Source organism: Salmo salar, chromosome 03, assembly GCF_965601325.2.
Source record: "Salmo salar chromosome 03, fSalSal1, whole genome shotgun sequence".
Lineage (NCBI taxonomy): Eukaryota > Metazoa > Chordata > Actinopteri > Salmoniformes > Salmonidae > Salmo > Salmo salar.
The window spans coordinates 17,348,442-17,365,595 of record NC_138293.1 but is presented as its reverse complement, the minus strand read 5'-3'; the positions used below and the strand labels follow the sequence as shown (position 1 = coordinate 17,365,595).

Below are 17,154 nucleotides of genomic sequence, written 5' to 3'. Positions count from 1 at the left end.
TAAGTCCCGTGCTCAAGGGCACAATGGCTGGAGGGGGTACCTGGAATCATAGACCAACAGTTCCCACAGTTCTGTTTTTATACCCTGTCCGTGGATTGAATCAGCAACCTTCCGGCTACTGATCAAGCAACCTTCCACCTCTCGAAAGCCCAATTTTTGCAGCTTCTGCACCGTCCGTTTAAACGAGATTATGCATCGAAAGTTTGCTTCTGTCAGCACGTCTCTGCTTCTGCATCTACACACCTTTTTCCAGCATGACATTAGCTTACAAATGATATGTGAAGCTTCTATGCATGTAGTGTAGGACATTATGAAGGCATTATGATAGAGTCATGAAGGCTTTATTAGATATATCTGGTTTAAAATGTGACTATGTAGCTTCAAAGTATACATTAAACATAAAGCTTCAAAGTATACATACTGAATATGTTCCAGTGTGCATGTTACAAAATCTGGAATATCTAAGCTATTCCTACGTTTGCGTCTGTCTAAAATTTCAGAATCTGATATGATGGAACGCTGAGAAGAGTCTATGATGTTGTTTTTCACTCTCAATGTCTGATCTGCACCCTCTGTACTTATGAAGATCTCAGTTTCAGAGCTAAAACGTGAAGGCTCCTCCATGCTTTTCCGACGTTTGCGTCTGTATAGAATCTTTGTCGCCTGCTCAAAGTCAGAAAAATCTTCTGCCTCAAGTTCCACTCCAAAGGACATATTTCCGTCACGCACAATATCAATATTACAAATCTTTTTGAATTGAACCATATATATCTCAAATACTGACACAGGGTAGTACCGGATTTCAGTGACACCAGTAGCAATCTTTTTGACTGACCTGACAGGTTAACATAGTCACACTTTAATTCCAGGATGATGAAAGAGAAAGAAACAGAGAGAAAGGGACAGAGGGAGGGAGAAAGCAGAGTGGTTGGCGTTATCCATCCGGAAGCCTCCACCAGCGGTAACAGGAGGGCAGCGATGGCACATAGGTCCTCAGGTGGTCCGTGTGTTCTCCATCCGCTATCTTGGCCCCTGCTTTAGCCCTGGCCCCAGCCCTGCAATGTGAAGAAAGGTTCTCAGTTCAAAAACATGTTTACTCTCTTAAACAATCAATAATTAGATTTGCACGGTATTTGGTATTTATGGATAATGAATTTGCTGATGATAACGATAATGAATATAAAGGTAATGATAAGGATTGATATAATAATCTTGACAATAGTGCCTTCAGAAAGGATTCATACCCCTTGACTTATTCCACATTTTGTTGTGTTACAGCCTGAATTCAAAGTTGATGAAATATATTTTTTTTTTCTACACACACAACATCCCATAATGCCAAAGTGAAAACATGTTTTTAGATTTTTTTTTTACAATTTTCTTGAAAAGTAAATACAGAAATATATCATATTAACATAAGTATTCAACACCCCTGAGTCAACACTTTGTAGAAGCACCTATGGCAGCGATTACAGCTTTGAGTCTTTCTGGGTAAGTCTCAAATGATTTGTGAAGCTTTGCACAACTGGATTGTACAAGCTGTCAAGTTGTTTGTTGATCATTGCTTGACAGGCATTTTCTAGTCTTGCTATAGATTTTCAAGACGCTTTAAGTCAAAACTATAACTATGTCACTGAGGAATATTCAATGTCGTCTTAGTAAGCAACTCCTTTCATTTTGTATTAATTTGAAAAATATAATTCCACTTTGACATAAAATCTCAATTTAATCAATTTTAAATTCAGCCTGTAACACAACAAAATGTGGAAAAAAGTAACGGTATGAAAATAAAGTTTTCACAGCCCTGACTTTTCCACATTTTGTTGTGTTACAGCCTGAATGTTACAGCCTGAATGCCCTGCTTGCAACAGAATGAAGCCTTGAAAAATGAATAACATTATTGATAGTCTTCCTGACAAAAGAGACCAAACAGCATTCATTGACAGTTAAAGTAGAGAAACGTATATATTTACCCATTGGGAGGCCGAGGACCACACATCCAGAAGTGTATTGTTTTCATGTTGTTTTAGTACATGTTGTCGAAAGGAGGAGATGTGAGACTGTAGGACAGTATGAAGACATCATGAAGACTTTATTAGACTAGTTGTATCTCCAAAGTATACTTAAAGCATGTATATTTTCTAGTGTACATGTCACAGCTTCACTCAAAAACGTGGTGGAATATTTAATCTATTCGTACATTTGAGTCCTTCCAAAATATCAGAATCTGATTGTAACGTCTGCTTCCAACTCACACCCTCAAACACATAGATCCCCTGCAGCTCACTTTCCAGCCCACTTTCCAGCTCACACTCTGAAACACCTAGATCCCCTGAACGCAGCTCACTCTCCAGATCCCAATCATCTGAATTCTAATCACCTGTTCACACACCTGTATGTCATTATCACACTATTTAGTTCAGTTCTTTGCACCCCATCACTGTAAGGTATTGTTTGTTTTGTGACACGTCTTTCAGAGCGCTGGTTTTCCTGTGATTTACTCCTCCCGTGTATGATAGTTTTTGCCTGCCTCACTAACGACGCCTTTTTGCCTATTCCCTGCCTGTACTTTAGCCTATCGGATTTCCTGTTATCTACCTATTTGCCTGATCTCCCGGACTACGTTACTAGCCTTTTCCCTGCTTATACTGTTGCCTTTGGACCCATGAGTATGACCTTCTGCCTGTCCCTGGACCCAGCTACTTGACTCCTCCTGTGGTCCTTTACAATAAACAGCTGCTGCTCCCTGCGCTTGAAACCAGCTCTCTGTCTCCCCTCGTGTTCATTACACTGATAGGACAGTGCTGAGAAGTCATTGTTTTTCACTCTTAATGGAGCATTACTATAGCGTTTCATATACATTATTTGTATTCAGGAAAGCAGTGAGTTGCTGCACAACAGCATTTTCACTCATAATCTGCATCATATATATATACCTCGTGTTCTCACTTTCAAAGCTAATCAAAAACATGAGCTGGCGCACACCCAAAGAAAAGTATTTTATGTAGAGGTGCGGACTAATGGCGAATAAACTAAACTGTAAAAATAGTCACACTATATATATATATATATATAACTCCCAGTAATTTATTTTGTAAATCACCAACGTTTCAGAATCGCTGGGCTTTCAGGGTCATCACTGTGCCTTCTCACTTTCAGAGCTAAAATATTCAGGCTCCTCCATGCGTTTTCAATGTTTGCGTTTGTAAATAATCTTTGTCACCTGCTCAGTCAGAAACGGGTTCTGCCTCGAGTTTCAACCCATTAGCCATATTTAGGCCTTCGTCACACATACGTTGTTAGTGCGATATAAACAATTCAATAACAAAATATACATTGTGCAGTGTAATAACATGCAGTCTTCATATAATGAAATGAATAATTTACCTGAAGGAAGCAGGTACGATAGGATTACCCTTGGGCTAGTGCTCTTTGATCGTAAATAGGTGTAAATGTTGACTCAAACAAGAAGCTTTTATAGAAACCTGTTGTCATGGCTGTACAGCTGTGTTCATGATTGGTCTCTGAATGAGCGTGACTGTACGTGTGTGTTCATGATTGGCCTGTGACTGGGACGTTCCCTGAGCCTCATTTCATTGAATAGACCTACCACTGGTCAGACCTGATTTCCTGTGTTCTATGAAATGAAACCTAAAGAAAGTGACTTTTTCTCTGTGTTGATCAATGCTGCAAGCACTATTGAATCATTTCTGATTGCATAGGGACCCAAATCTCCAGGAAATATCCAAGTTGCAATATTAGCTGTTGGAATGTCTATTACTCTAGTGGCTAATATATCATCTCAGTATTTCACCAATGTTTGCATTCTCGTATGAATCAAGGCCTTTTTTCCCCATAGTTAGTAATCAAGTTAGCAGTACTGAAGACAGAATTAACTGGAGCTGCAAATGCATGGGAGTCTACCAATGTATCAAAACATTACATGAAATAAGTACTATGCATTTACAGTGCATTCGGAAAGTATTCAGACCCTATGACTTTTTTCACATTTTGTTACGTTACAGCACAATTCTAAAATGGATTTAATATTTTTTTTACCTCATTAATCTATACAGAATACCCCATAATAACAAAGCATAAACAGGTTTTTAGAACAACAACAAAAAACGTATTTACATAAGTATTCAGACCCTTTGCTATAAGACTGGAAATTGAGCTCGGGTGCATCCTGTTTCCATTGATCATCCTTGAGATGTTTCTACAACTTGATTGTAGTCCACCTGTGGTAAATGTGACTGATCGGTCTTATGTAGCAACATTTGAAATGTTTTTTTTTTTACATTGGACAAAAGTATAGACTCAGAGCTACAAAATGGTATATCATACACTGCATTGTTGAGGAAAAATGGGAAAGTAATTCTGCTTTGAATGTTGATCGGCTTGTATACTCACTTTTGAGAAAATGGCCTTTGAATATTTTGGTACCTACTGGGGAGCTCTCCTTCGTCTACACCCATTCAGCATTGCTCACACCCTCTTAAACCAGCCCCACCCATCTCTTTAAGGATTCACATGTAAGGTCATATGCTAAACAGTGAGTAGTGTAGTAAAGATTAAGACTAAAAGTGGTGAAAGTAGTAACCTACAATAAGGAAAAAATTCCAGGTTAACAAAGTGTTGCGATAAAAATATTTAATAAATATTAGATGACGCTTACCCAGACACACTTGTCTAAATTGATGGGTCATGTGAAAGAAATGCTATAACCCGAGCCACATCCAGTGGTGGAAAAATAACAAAATTGTCATACTTGAGTAAAAGTAAATATACCTTAATAGAAAATGACTCAAGTAAAAGTAAAAGTCACCCAGTAAAATACTACTTGAGTAAAAATATTTGGTTTAAAAAAAATACTTAAGTACATTTTAGCGATTCCATTTACTTTTGATACTTAAGTATCAAAAGTATAAATCATTTCAAATTCATTATATAAAGCAAACCAGACGGCATTTTTATTTTTTATTGACGGATAGCCAGGGGCACACTCCAAAACTCAGGCGTAATTTACAAATTAAGCATTTGTGTTTAGTGAGTCTGCCAGATCAGATGCAGTAGGGATGACCAGGGATTTTCTCTTGATAAGTTTGAATTGGACAATTTTCCTGTCAAAATGAAAAGTACTTTTGGGTGTCAGGTGTCAGGGAAATATATGGAGTAAAAAGTACATTATTTTATTTCAGAATGTAGTGAAGTAAAAGTAAACGTTGCAACAAATATAAATGGTAAAGTACAGATACCCTCCCCAAAACATTAAGTATTTTTACTTTAGTACTTTACACAACTGGCCACATCTTGCTAAGTGGATGGGTCTCTACAGAAGGTGTAAACGGTACAGCCAAATGGTTACTTGTATAGTAGCAATATCAGAAATAGTGTCAATATAAGTAAAATAATATACAGTATGTACAAGAACAATATGAATAATGATATCAGTGATAGACGAGGTAATTGTATGCATACAATCAGTGGTAAAGTGGCTGAACAGCAGGAATAAAACAAGAAATAGTAGCAGGAACGTATGGCATGTGTGTTAGGAGAGAGTCATTTGAATAGAGGCATTGCAGATAGTGCTGATGACTGGTCCGTCCAAACCACACATGAACAAGGGAATCTATATTCGGAGAGCCTGTTTCTGTCCTGCCCTTGACTTTGGTGCAGGGCATGTGATGTCCATAGCCTCTTCGTCGCAAAACTCCCTGATCTTCTCAAAAATATATGTTTGTCTAGCTGTGTTCAGTCCTGGTGGTGTTTGTACAGGCAGACCATATATGGGAGGATGGATGTCATCATTGCGCAGCAGCTGAAACCTGGTCCCGACTGAGTTCGAACGCTCCTTGGCAACAACAACACCAGGCAAAAAAAACAAAACATTCTGACATTACAACCTTGCACAACATCAATTCACCTCCCAAGTTTAGATAAGCAGAATAACCTCATACAATGCAATGAAAATGATATTCACCTGAAGTGCTGGTACTGCTTGATCTGTGGCAGCGGCCTGAAGTACGGAGTCAGGTGTTGTTGCCAGCCTCAGCTTTCCACCAGCACCATACCATCCTCCAGTCCAACCAGCTGTGGGATGTTGACACCTGTCACAGCTGCATAGGGTCAGGAGGATAGTGCACCTGCAAACAACAAAATAACATTAACAGAAATTACAAATAATAATTGTTTCACACATGTCAGTCTGTCTTTACACAGCTCAGTGAAAGGTATTTGCCTGCCTTATATATATATATAGCTCAAAAAAATAAAGGGAACACTTAAACAACACAATGTAACTCCAAGTCAATCACACTTCAGTGAAATCAAACTGTCCACTTAGGAAGCAACACTGATTGACAATAAATTTCACATGCTGTTGTGCAAATGGAATAGACAACAGGTGGAAATTGTAGGCAATTAGCAAGACACCCCCAATAAAGGAGTGGTTCTGCAGGTGGTGACCACAGACCACTTCTCAGATCCTATGCTTCCTGGCTGATGTTTTGGTCACTTTTTTGAATGCTGGCGGTGCTTTCACTCTAGTGGTAGCATGAGACGGAGTCTACAACCCACACAAGTGGCTCAGGTAGTGCAGCTCATCCAGGATCGCACATCAATGCGAGCTGTGGCAAGAAGGTTTGCTGTGTCTGTCAGCGTAGTGTCCAGAGCATGGAGGCGCTACCAGGAGACAGGCCAGTACATCAAGAGATGTGGAGGAGGCCGTAGGAGGGCAACAACCCAACCTTTGTGCGAGGAGGAGCAGGAGGAGCACTGCCAGAGCCCTGCAAAATGACCTCCAGCAGGCCACAAATGTGCATGTGTCTGCTCAAGGGGTCAGAAACAGACTCCATGAGGGTGGTATGAGGGCCCGACGTCCACAGGTGGGGGTTGTGCTTACAGCCCAACACCGTGCAGGACGTTTGGCATTTGCCAGAGAACACCAAGATTGGCAAATTCGCCACTGGCGCCCTGTGCTCTTCACAGATGAAAGCAGGTTCACACTGAGCACATGTGACAGACGTGACAGAGTCTGGAGACGCCGTGCAGAACGTTCTGCTGCCTGCAACATCCTCCAGCATGACCGGTTTGGCGGTGGGTCAGTCATGGTGTGGGGTGGCATTTCTTTGGGGGGCCGCACAGCCCTCCATGTGCTCGCCAGAAGTAGCCTGACTGCCATTAGGTAGGTACCGAGATGAGATCCTCAGACCCCTTGAGAGACCATATGCTGGTGCGGTTGGCCCTGGGTTCCTCCTAATGCAAGACAATGTTAGACCTCATGTGGCTGGAGTGTGTCAGCAGTTCCTGCAAGAGGAAGGCATTGATGCTATGGACTGGCCTGCCCGTTCCCCAGACCTGAATCCAATTGAGCACATCTGGGACATCATGTCTCGCTCCATCCACCAATGCCACGTTGCACCACAGACTGTCCAGGAGTTGGCGGATGCTTTAGTCCAGGTCTGGGAGGAGATCCCTCAGGAGACCATCCGCCACCTCATCAGGAGCATGCCCAGGCGTTGTAGGGAGGTCATACAGGCACGTGGAGGCCACACACACTACTGAGCCTCATTTTGACTTGTTTTAAGGACATTACATCAAAGTTGGATCAGCCTGTAGTGTGGTTTTCCACTTTAATTTTGAGTGTGACTCCAAATCCAGACCTCCATGGGTTGATAAATTGGATTTCCATTGATTATTTTTGTGTGATTTTGTTGTCAGCACATTCAGCTATGTAAAGAAAGTATTTAATAACATTATTTCATTCATTCAGATCTAGGATGTGTTATTTTAGTGTTCCCTTTATTTTTTTGAGCAGTTATATATATAATATATATATATATATAGTATATATACACACACACACTATCGTCCTTGTTTTTGAAAGAGAAGCACATTTTCTGTCCATTAAAATAACATCAAATTGATCAGAAATACAGTGTAGACATTGTTAATGTTGTAAATGACTATTGTAGCTGGAAATGGATGATTTTGTATGGAATATCTACATAGGCGTACAGACGACCATTATTAGCAAACATCCCTTCTGTGTCCCAATGGCACGTTGGGTTAGCTAACCCAAGTTTATAATTTTAAAAGGCTAATTGATGATTAGAAAAACCTTTTGCAATTATGTTAGCACAGCTGAAAACTGTTCTGATTTAAAGAAGCAATAAAACTGGCCTTCTTCAGACTAGTTGAGTATCTGGAGCATCAGCATTTGTGGTTTCGATTACAGGCTCATAATGTCCAGAAACAAATAACTTTCTTCTGAAACTCGTCAGTCTATTCTTGTTCTGAGAAATGAAGGCTATTCCATGCAAGAAATTGCCAAGAAACTTAAGATCTCGTACAACGCTGTGTACTACTCCCTTCACAGAACAGCGCAAACTGTCTCTAACCAGAATAGAAAGAGAAGTGGGAGGTCCCAGTGCACAACTGAGCAAGAGGACAAGTACATTAGATTGTCTAGTGTGAGAAACAGACAAGTCCTCAACTGGCAGCTTCATTAAATAGTACCTGCAAAAAAACAAACAGTCTCAATGTCAACTGTGAAGAGGCGACTCCGGGATGCAAAGAAAAAGTTGCAAAGAAAAAGTTGCAAAGAAAAAGCAATTTCTCAGACTGGCCAAAAGAACACAGACACTGGACAGAAGAACTCTGACTAGAAGGCCAGCATCCCGGAGTTGCCTCTTCACTGTGTTTAAGCTTTATATACCAAGTGTTGTCATCGATTCCTTGTAGAGACGCCACACTGCTGCTTTTGTCACATGGGATGGCAGCAGCTTTCCACCAAAGTGTTTGTGTCCTGGGTTGAGTCCTTGTAATACTATTGCATTATCCTCTCAAATCAAATTGTATTGGTCACATACACATGGTTAGCAGATGTTAATGCGACTATGCAGTAATATCTAACAAGTAATCTAACAAATTCACAACAACTACATTATACACACAAATACACACAAATGTAAAGGGATGAATAGAATATGTACAAATAAATATATGGATGAGCGATGGCGTGTGGCATAGGCAAGATGCAGTAGATGGTATAGAATACAGTATATACATATGTGTCACGTCCGGACCAGTATAAGGGGTTATTGGTTATTGTAGTTTGGTCAGGACGTGGCAGGGGGTATTTGTTTTATGTGGTTCGGGGTTTATGGGATATGTATTTATGTAAGAGGGATGTTTGATTTATGTGTTCCAGGGTTTTGGGGTAATGTTCTTGTTTTGTATTTCTATGGTTTTCTATGTTGTGTATTTCTTTGTGTTGGCCTGGTATGGCTCTCAATCAGGAACAGCTGTACATCGTTGTTGCTGATTGAGAGTCATATTTAGGTAGCCCTGTTTCACCTGTCCCTTTGTGGGAAGTTGTTGTTTGCATAGCTGTGTGTTTTAGCCTGCAATCCTGTTCGATCGTTTTTTTGTTTTTTTTGTGTTCAATAAAAGTCACTGAGCACTCAACCCGCTGCGCCTTGGTCCACTACGTACGACGACCGTTACAATATAAGATGAGTAATGTAGGATATGTAAACATTATTAAAGTGGCGCTATTTAAAGTGACTAGTGATACCATTATTAAGTTCATTTATTTAAGTGGCCAGAGATTTGAGTCTGTATGTTGGCAGCAGCCTCTCTATGCTAGTGATGTCTGTTTAACAGTCTGATGGCCTTGAGATAGAAGCTGTTTTTCAGTCTCTCGGTCCCAGCTTTGATGCACCTATACTGACCTCGCCTTCTGTGGCTCAGGTGGTTGTTGTCCTTGATGATCTTTTTGGCCTTTCTGTGACATCAGGTGCTGTAGGTCTCCTGGAGGGCAGGTAATTTGCCCCCGGTGATGCGTTGTGCAGACCGCACTACCCTCTGGAGAGCCTTGCGGTTGTGGGCGGTGCAATTGCTGTACCACGCGGTGATAGAGCCCGGCAGGATGCTCTCAATTGTGCATCTGTAAAAGTTTGAGTGTTTTAGATGACAAGCCACATTTCTTCAGTCTCCTGAGGTTGAAGAGGCGCTGTTGCACCTTCTTCACCACACTGTCTGTGTGGGTGGACCATTTCAGTTTGTCCGTGATGTGTACACCGAAGAACTTAACTTTCCACCTTCTCCACTACTGTCCCGTGGATGGGGAGGTGCTCCCTCTGCTGTTTCCTGAAGTCCACGATCATCTCCTTTGTTTTGTTGACGTTAAGTGAGAGGTTCTTTTCCTGACACCACACTCCGAGGGCCCTCACCTCCTCCCTGTAGTTGTTGGTAATCAAGCCTACCACTGTAGTGTCATCTGCAAAATTGATGATTGAGTTGGAAGCGTGCATGGCAATGCAGTCATGGGTGAACAGAGAGTACAGGAAAGGGCTGAGAACGCACCCTTTTGGGGCCCCAGTGTTGAGGATCAGCGGGGTGAAGATGTTGTTTCCTACCCTCACCACCTGGCGGTGGCCCGCCAGAAAGTCCAGGACCCAGTTGCACAGGGCGGGGTCAACTCTACGTAGTTGTTGATGAAGTTCACTACTCACTGCAAGTCCTCATGCTTCAGGTGTAACCTGTGCTTGCTTGGGCCAGCTCTCTTTTTGAGGGGCGGCATTAGACCATTCTCTTTGTATGACTGGTGGAGGAGAGTCAGGCATATTCTACTGATGCTGAAAGACAAATTCCAGATAAAAATATTTTAGCATTATTATACAATAGATACGAAGTGGCATTTTGAGATAACATCACTACACACAGTTCATATACACGTAATGTTAGCTAGCAAGCCAGCCATCAAACGTCAGCTAACTAGCTAACAGCAAGCTTTAACTTGGGGTCTTTTGTTTAGACATGTAGCTAGCTAGCTAGCCAGCTAAACAATGAACTGTAATCCCAATCCATAGAGTACTAGCAATACAAACCAATTGTCATAGCTAGCTAAAGTTAACCAAATAGGTTCAATGTTAGCTAGTTAGCTAGCTGACATTAGGCTATAACTAGCAATGCGTAATGGCATTCTGAGAACATCACTAACGTTACACACAGTTCATACACATAATATTAGCTAGCTACTCAGTCAGCTAACGTTAGTTAGCTAACAGTAAACTTTAACTTGTGGTCTTTTGTTTAGACATGTAACGTTAAAGTTCGCTAGCTAAAAAATGTACTATATTCCCAATCCATAGAGTACTAGCAATACAAACCGATTATCATAGATAGCTAAAGTCGTTTTCCTGTGTCGTTTCCGTTTTGTATGTACAATTTGCTTGGCCATTTGTTGTGTCAAGTCACTCTGGTTCACACTGACCGTGTGCAATGCTATAAGAATCATCTTAAGCTTTAGCCCCCACCCAAACTCTGACCATTTTACTCACCCTAGCAGAGTTGGTTAGGCTGTTTTCATGTTATCCAGAGCATTGATGACTGTAACTGTGCTCCTGGCAACAATTTAATTTACGCTTTTTTGCCGACGTTTACTGACACCGGCCATATTCAACCAGTGTTGAGAGTTCATAAATTCATCAGTTATTCTGCACTCTGGTACACTCAGACGAAACAGTTGTTGCAGTGACGTTCTATTGAAATGGATAGTTGCTTACTGGAGTCTTTTGTTAAGTTTTAATACGCAATACATATTTTTTTTTTATAAGCTGCGTTAGACAGGATTACCCTACACACACTCAAATAGACAGAAGCGTGCTATATGGGGCAGACCAATCCAAACTCATCTCTCGGCATGTCCTGCCCCCTCATTATCTCAGTCAATCATGGCTAGCGGGAAGGTTGCTGGCTTTTTCTGTGGCTTAACCAACTAGGATCGTAATTTAACAATTTTATTCATATTTACAGATAGCATAAAAGTTTGTTATTAAGGCACATGAAAGTTCACATGTTGTTGAAGGCATTTCTGGCCAAAAACACATTTTGATTAAAAAAAAATGTTTTTACGTTCAAACGGCTCTCCTATGAAGTCGTGACTTGAGGCTACGCCTAGTTTCCTGAAACGGGTCACAAATTAAATTGTTTTTAGACATGATTTGGAAATGCACACAAGGTCCCACAGTTGATAGTGCATGTCAGAGCAAAAACCAGGCCATGAGGTCGAAGGAATTGTCTGTCGAGCTCCGAGGCAGGATTGTGAAAGGCCACCAAAAAAATCCTGCAGCATTGAAAGTCCCCAAGAACACAGAACATTTCCTCCTACTCTTCCTAGAGCTGGCCGCACGGCTGAACTGAGCAATCGAGTTCCTCTGTGGAGATGGGAGAACCTTCCAGAAAGACAACCATCTCTGCAGCACTCCACCATTCAGGCCTTTATGGTAGAGTGGCCAGACAGAAGCCACTCCTCAGTAAGGTACATGACAATCCGCTTGAAGTTTGCCAAAGGGCACCTAAAGGACTCTCAGACCATGAGAAACAAGATTCTCTGGTCTGATTAAACTAAGATTGAACTCTTTTGCCTGAATGCCAAGTGTCACGTCTGGAGGAAAGCTGGCACCATCCCTATGGTGAAGCATGGTGGTGGCACCATCATGCTGTGAGGATGTTTTTCAGCGGCAGGGACTGGGAGACTAGTCAGGATCGAGGGAAAGATGAACGGAGCAAAGTACAGAGAGATCCTTGAACCTGCTCCAGAGCGCTCACGACCTTAGACTGGTGCGAAGGTTCACCTTCCAACAGGACAACGACCCTAAGCACACAGCCAAAACAACGCAAGAGTGGCTTCGGGACAAGTCTTTGAATGTCCTTGAGTGGCCCAGCCAGAGCCCGGACAATCGATTGAACTTACCACAGGTGGACTCCAATTAAAAAAAAATGTTTTCACTTTGTCATTATGGGGTATTGTATGTAGATTGATGAGGATTTCGTTCATTTAATCCATTTTAGAATATGGCTGTAACGTAACAAAATGTGGTAAAAGGAAAGGGGTCTGATTACTTTCCGAACTGTATAACCTGCTTATCACTGTGTGTTGCTAAATGAGAAAAGACTGCATTCAGTGACTGTTACAGTTGAGGAAAATGTATATTTACCCATGGGGTAACTGAGGACCAGTTATCCAGAGGAATAATGTTGTAATTGTGTTTTAGTAGACTAAATGTCACTGACAGGAGATAATCCACTGGACACAGACTTCAGTTCAATGTCTAGTTTTGATTTACATTTGGTTGAGTTGTCAACTGATCCTGAATTTAACATGAAATCAACAACAATTATCATTTAGGTTCAAAGTTGGGTGAAAAAAAGATGAAATGCCCTGAGGATGATAACTTTTTACAAAAGTTCCAAATCAGTTTTCCAAGTTTATTCAACGTCATCACATTGATTGTTTTGGGTTGAAATGACGTGGAAACATTGCTTCAACCAGTTTTTTCCAAGTGGGAAATGTGATGTATAACTGTCTCATGTATGTTTATAACATTAGCTACCTTTACTCTGCTCTGCATGCAGACAGCTGGTTCTATTGCTACAGCTTCTTATGATAATTATAACAACAACCACGACAACAAAAACTATGTTTTAAAATAATTATTATTCAACAAGTGAATAACTATGAAACATTAGTAAGCACTTACAATATTTGATTTGTTCCCATTTTCACAGATATACATGAAGCACTGAAGTTGCTGCTCAATCATCAACATGTACGTGTGCATCGACAACAATATAGTATAAATTATTGCTTTAAATGTTTATGCCTTTTAATTCCATGTTGTGGTGTGTAACGTAAAATATACAGTACCAGTCCAAAGTTTGGACAAACCTACTCGTTCAAGGATTTTTCTTTATTTTTACAATTTTCTACATTGTAGAATAATAGTGAAGACATTATGAAATACTTTGAAATAACACATATGGAATCCTATCGTAACCAAAAAAGTGTTAAACAAATATTTTAGATTCTTCAAAGTAGCCACCCTTTGCTTGATGACAGCTTTGCACACTCTTGACATTTTCTCAACCAGCTTCACATGGAATGCTTTTCCAACAGTCTTGAAGGAGCTCCTACATATGCTGAGCACTTGTTGGATGCTTTTCCTTCACTCTGTGGTCCAACTCATCCCAAACCATCTGAATTGGGTTGAGGTCGGGTGATAGTGGAGGCCAGGTCATCTGATGCAGCACTCCATCACTCTGCTTCTTGGTCAAATAGCCCTTACACAGCCTGGAGGTGTGTTGGGTTATTGTCCTGTTGAAAAACAAATGATAGTCCCACCAAGCGCAAACCAGATGAGATGGCGTATCACTGCAGAATACTGTGGTAGCCAAGCTGGTTAAGTGTGCCTTGAATTCTAAATAAATCACTGACAGTGTCACCAGAAAAGGACCCCCACACCATCACACCTCCTCCTCCATGCTTCACAGTGGGAACCACACACGCAGAGATCGTCTGTTCACCTACTCTGCGACGGACAAAGACACGGCAGTTGGAACAAAAATTCTCAAATTTGGACTCATCAGACCAAAGGACAGATTTCCACCTGTCTAATGTCCATTGCTCGTGTTTCTTGGCCCAAGCAAGTCTCTTATTATTATTATTATTAGTATTCTTTAGTAGTGGTTTCTTTGAAGCAAAATTGACCATAAAGGCCTGATTCATGCAGGCTTAATGCTATTTATATTTCTGAGGCTGGTAACTCTAATGAAGTTATGCTCTGCAGCAGAGGGTGCAAAGTTGTCATCAAGGCAAAGGGTGGCTACTTTGAAGAATATAAAATATATTTTGATTTGTGTAGCAATTTTTTGGTTACTACCTGATTCCATATGTGTTATTTCATAGTTTCGATGTCTTCAATATTATTCTACAATGTAGAAAATAGTTCAAATAAAGAAAATCACTTCAATGAGTAGGTGTGTCCAAACTTTTGACTGGTACTGTATATGCAATGCTGTGTTGTACAGTGTACTAACATGAATTCAGTCTTTATATAATAAAATAAATAACAAATTACCTGGCTATTGGAAGTGCCTAATGATTTTGCTGGACAGTGGTGAAGTGACTGAAACAAGAAGAGGGTTTTATAGAAACCTCTCTGTTTACCTGTTGCCATGACTGTACATGTGTGTGTTTGTGATTGCTCCCTGACAGGGCCTGACTTCATGTTTGTTTCATGATTGGCCACTGTTCTCAAAGATCATTTCCTATGAAGGAAAAAAAGAAGGGCCCTTTGATCCGAACCAGACTGGTTGACTGGAATATAGTGGTCCAGAGTCCAGGGCGGTGGTTGGTATGTGCCAGGGGGAGTGCCAGCTGGGCTGGGCTGGCACATCATCCCCCTGAGTGACCTGAGTCATATTCGTAAAGCGTCATATAGTAGGAGTGCTGATAGGATCAGTTCCCCGCTGTCCATTAAATCTTATTCATTGTGATCTGAAAGGCAACACTGATCCCAGATCAGCACTACTTCTCTGAGACACCTCATGAATATGGACCTAGACCTCCAGTAGACACACTCAAGGTTCTTCCTCACTGAAGCCATTCTAACGAGCTAATAATGTCATGATTTTGACGAGCTAATAACTGACTCCAAGTCATAGTTAGACTTTTCTGTCATGTCCAAATCTGACGGTCTAGGCAAGTTGATGCAGTGAGTTGATAAGTTAATGAGGAGCTGTACAGTCACTGATAACTCTTACCCAGTCAGAACGCACACCTTCGGCCAACAAATCAAAATGTGTAGGGAATATTTACTTTGCACATTTGTAAGATGTCACAGAAACATCAGAATAGAATGTTGATGTCTGGCCTGACGTATAAACGATGTAGAATTTAGAATGTAGACATTCTATATACATCTGCAAGATGTCTTGCCAATGTGTTAACGCTCTCCATACTACATCTTCCCAATGTATCATTTATATACATGCATGTGAGTCCACCATTGTAAAATAGTGTATAAAAAATTATATTATACATCACCTTAAATAATCAAAACAAAAATACGTGAAATTGAAATTAAGTTATTCCGAATGAGATAACGCAACACTATTATCATGGTGCTGAGATTTTATTCCACACATCGATGTTTTTTTTTTTTTTTCAATACCTTTTTAAATAGTTAATCTAATAATAGCCTGCTCTCCCTCCATCCAACTCCAAGGAGATGACATCATGGAGTTCTTGGAAGGTCATAGGCCACACCTGATAACCGTCTCCTTTTCTTTTTTCCCTCTGACAACTTCCTCCTCTTGTTTTGGGGAGGAGTGTCAGCCTCCTCAGAGCCCTGTCCGTTCCCCTGCTCGGAGCTCGCTTCTCCTCCCTGCTCTGTGCTCGGAGTTCTGAGAGGGTCTCTTCTGGCTTTGTCTCTTGCTGGATGTTGGCCTTCCTCTTGAAGCAATTCAAGGAGCTTCGGCAGCATCTGATGGTGTGTTTACCTGCCCTTACACCATGCCAGTGGCTACTACTGCTTCCTGCTTTCCCAGGTAGAGCAGTCCCATCCTGGGGTGAGTCAGCAGCAGTGCTTGGGGCCACTGGTGGGGCATCATCCACAGACAGACTGGGATCCAGATTGAGGGTCTTGGTGCTCCCACAGAGTTGATAGACACCACCCCCATCCTCCACAGCCTCACAGCCAGGCAGGGACTCCTCCAGGCTGGGGCTAGGGTCTCCAGAAGAGAGGGTGGACAACACCACTTCCAGGAGGGGTCTTGGTCCCTGGTTAAGCCATCAGAAGCCAGTGGAAAAGCATCTCTGCTGACAATTTGGGTGGCAGCTTTGATCATGTCCATCTCACTCTCCGATGACGAGAGATCTCTTTCGCTCTTAGGTGATACGGACGAAGAATTTGCTGTGTAGTCTTCGCTAATACCACCCTCGCTCTTTTGTAGAAGTGGGGCCAAATCACTTGTACCATCCTCACTCTTTGGCGTCAGTGGGGCAGAATAGCTGATATGCTCCCCACTTTCTGATGTGGAAGAGTCTGAGTCGCTATATTCCCCCTGACTCGCTGACCAAGATGAGTTGTTGACACTGGATGAATCACTTAGTTCTACATAGTGATCCCTGAAGATGGGAACCAGAGTAGGAGGTGAGGAATCACTTGAGTCTTCTAGTTCATCCCGGGATGATGGTGTCTGTAAGGGAAGTGAAGGATATCTACAGACTTCTAAGCCATGCTGTGACAAAGCAATCATTATTGGAGGGGAAGGTCTTAAATCTTGCTGTTGGTCTTGTTGCAT

General features: G+C 41.4%; 2 long non-coding RNA genes across 2 annotated transcripts; both read right to left on the bottom strand.

Annotated features, from left to right (window-relative positions):
- Positions 1-325: 325 nt before the first annotated feature.
- LOC106599082 (uncharacterized) lies at positions 326-3,557 on the bottom strand. The gene is made up of 3 exons (XR_001327356.3): positions 3,388-3,557; positions 1,974-2,060; positions 326-1,055 (listed from the first exon to the last, which is right to left on the bottom strand). It is a non-coding gene; the product is annotated as an uncharacterized LOC106599082 (long non-coding RNA).
- A 1,097-nt stretch (positions 3,558-4,654) lies between these two features.
- Positions 4,655-13,366, bottom strand: LOC123741890 (uncharacterized). Its single transcript, XR_014391852.1, has 3 exons — positions 9,738-13,366; positions 5,984-6,146; positions 4,655-5,854 (listed from the first exon to the last, which is right to left on the bottom strand). It is a non-coding gene; the product is annotated as an uncharacterized LOC123741890 (long non-coding RNA).
- Positions 13,367-17,154: the final 3,788 nt, after the last annotated feature.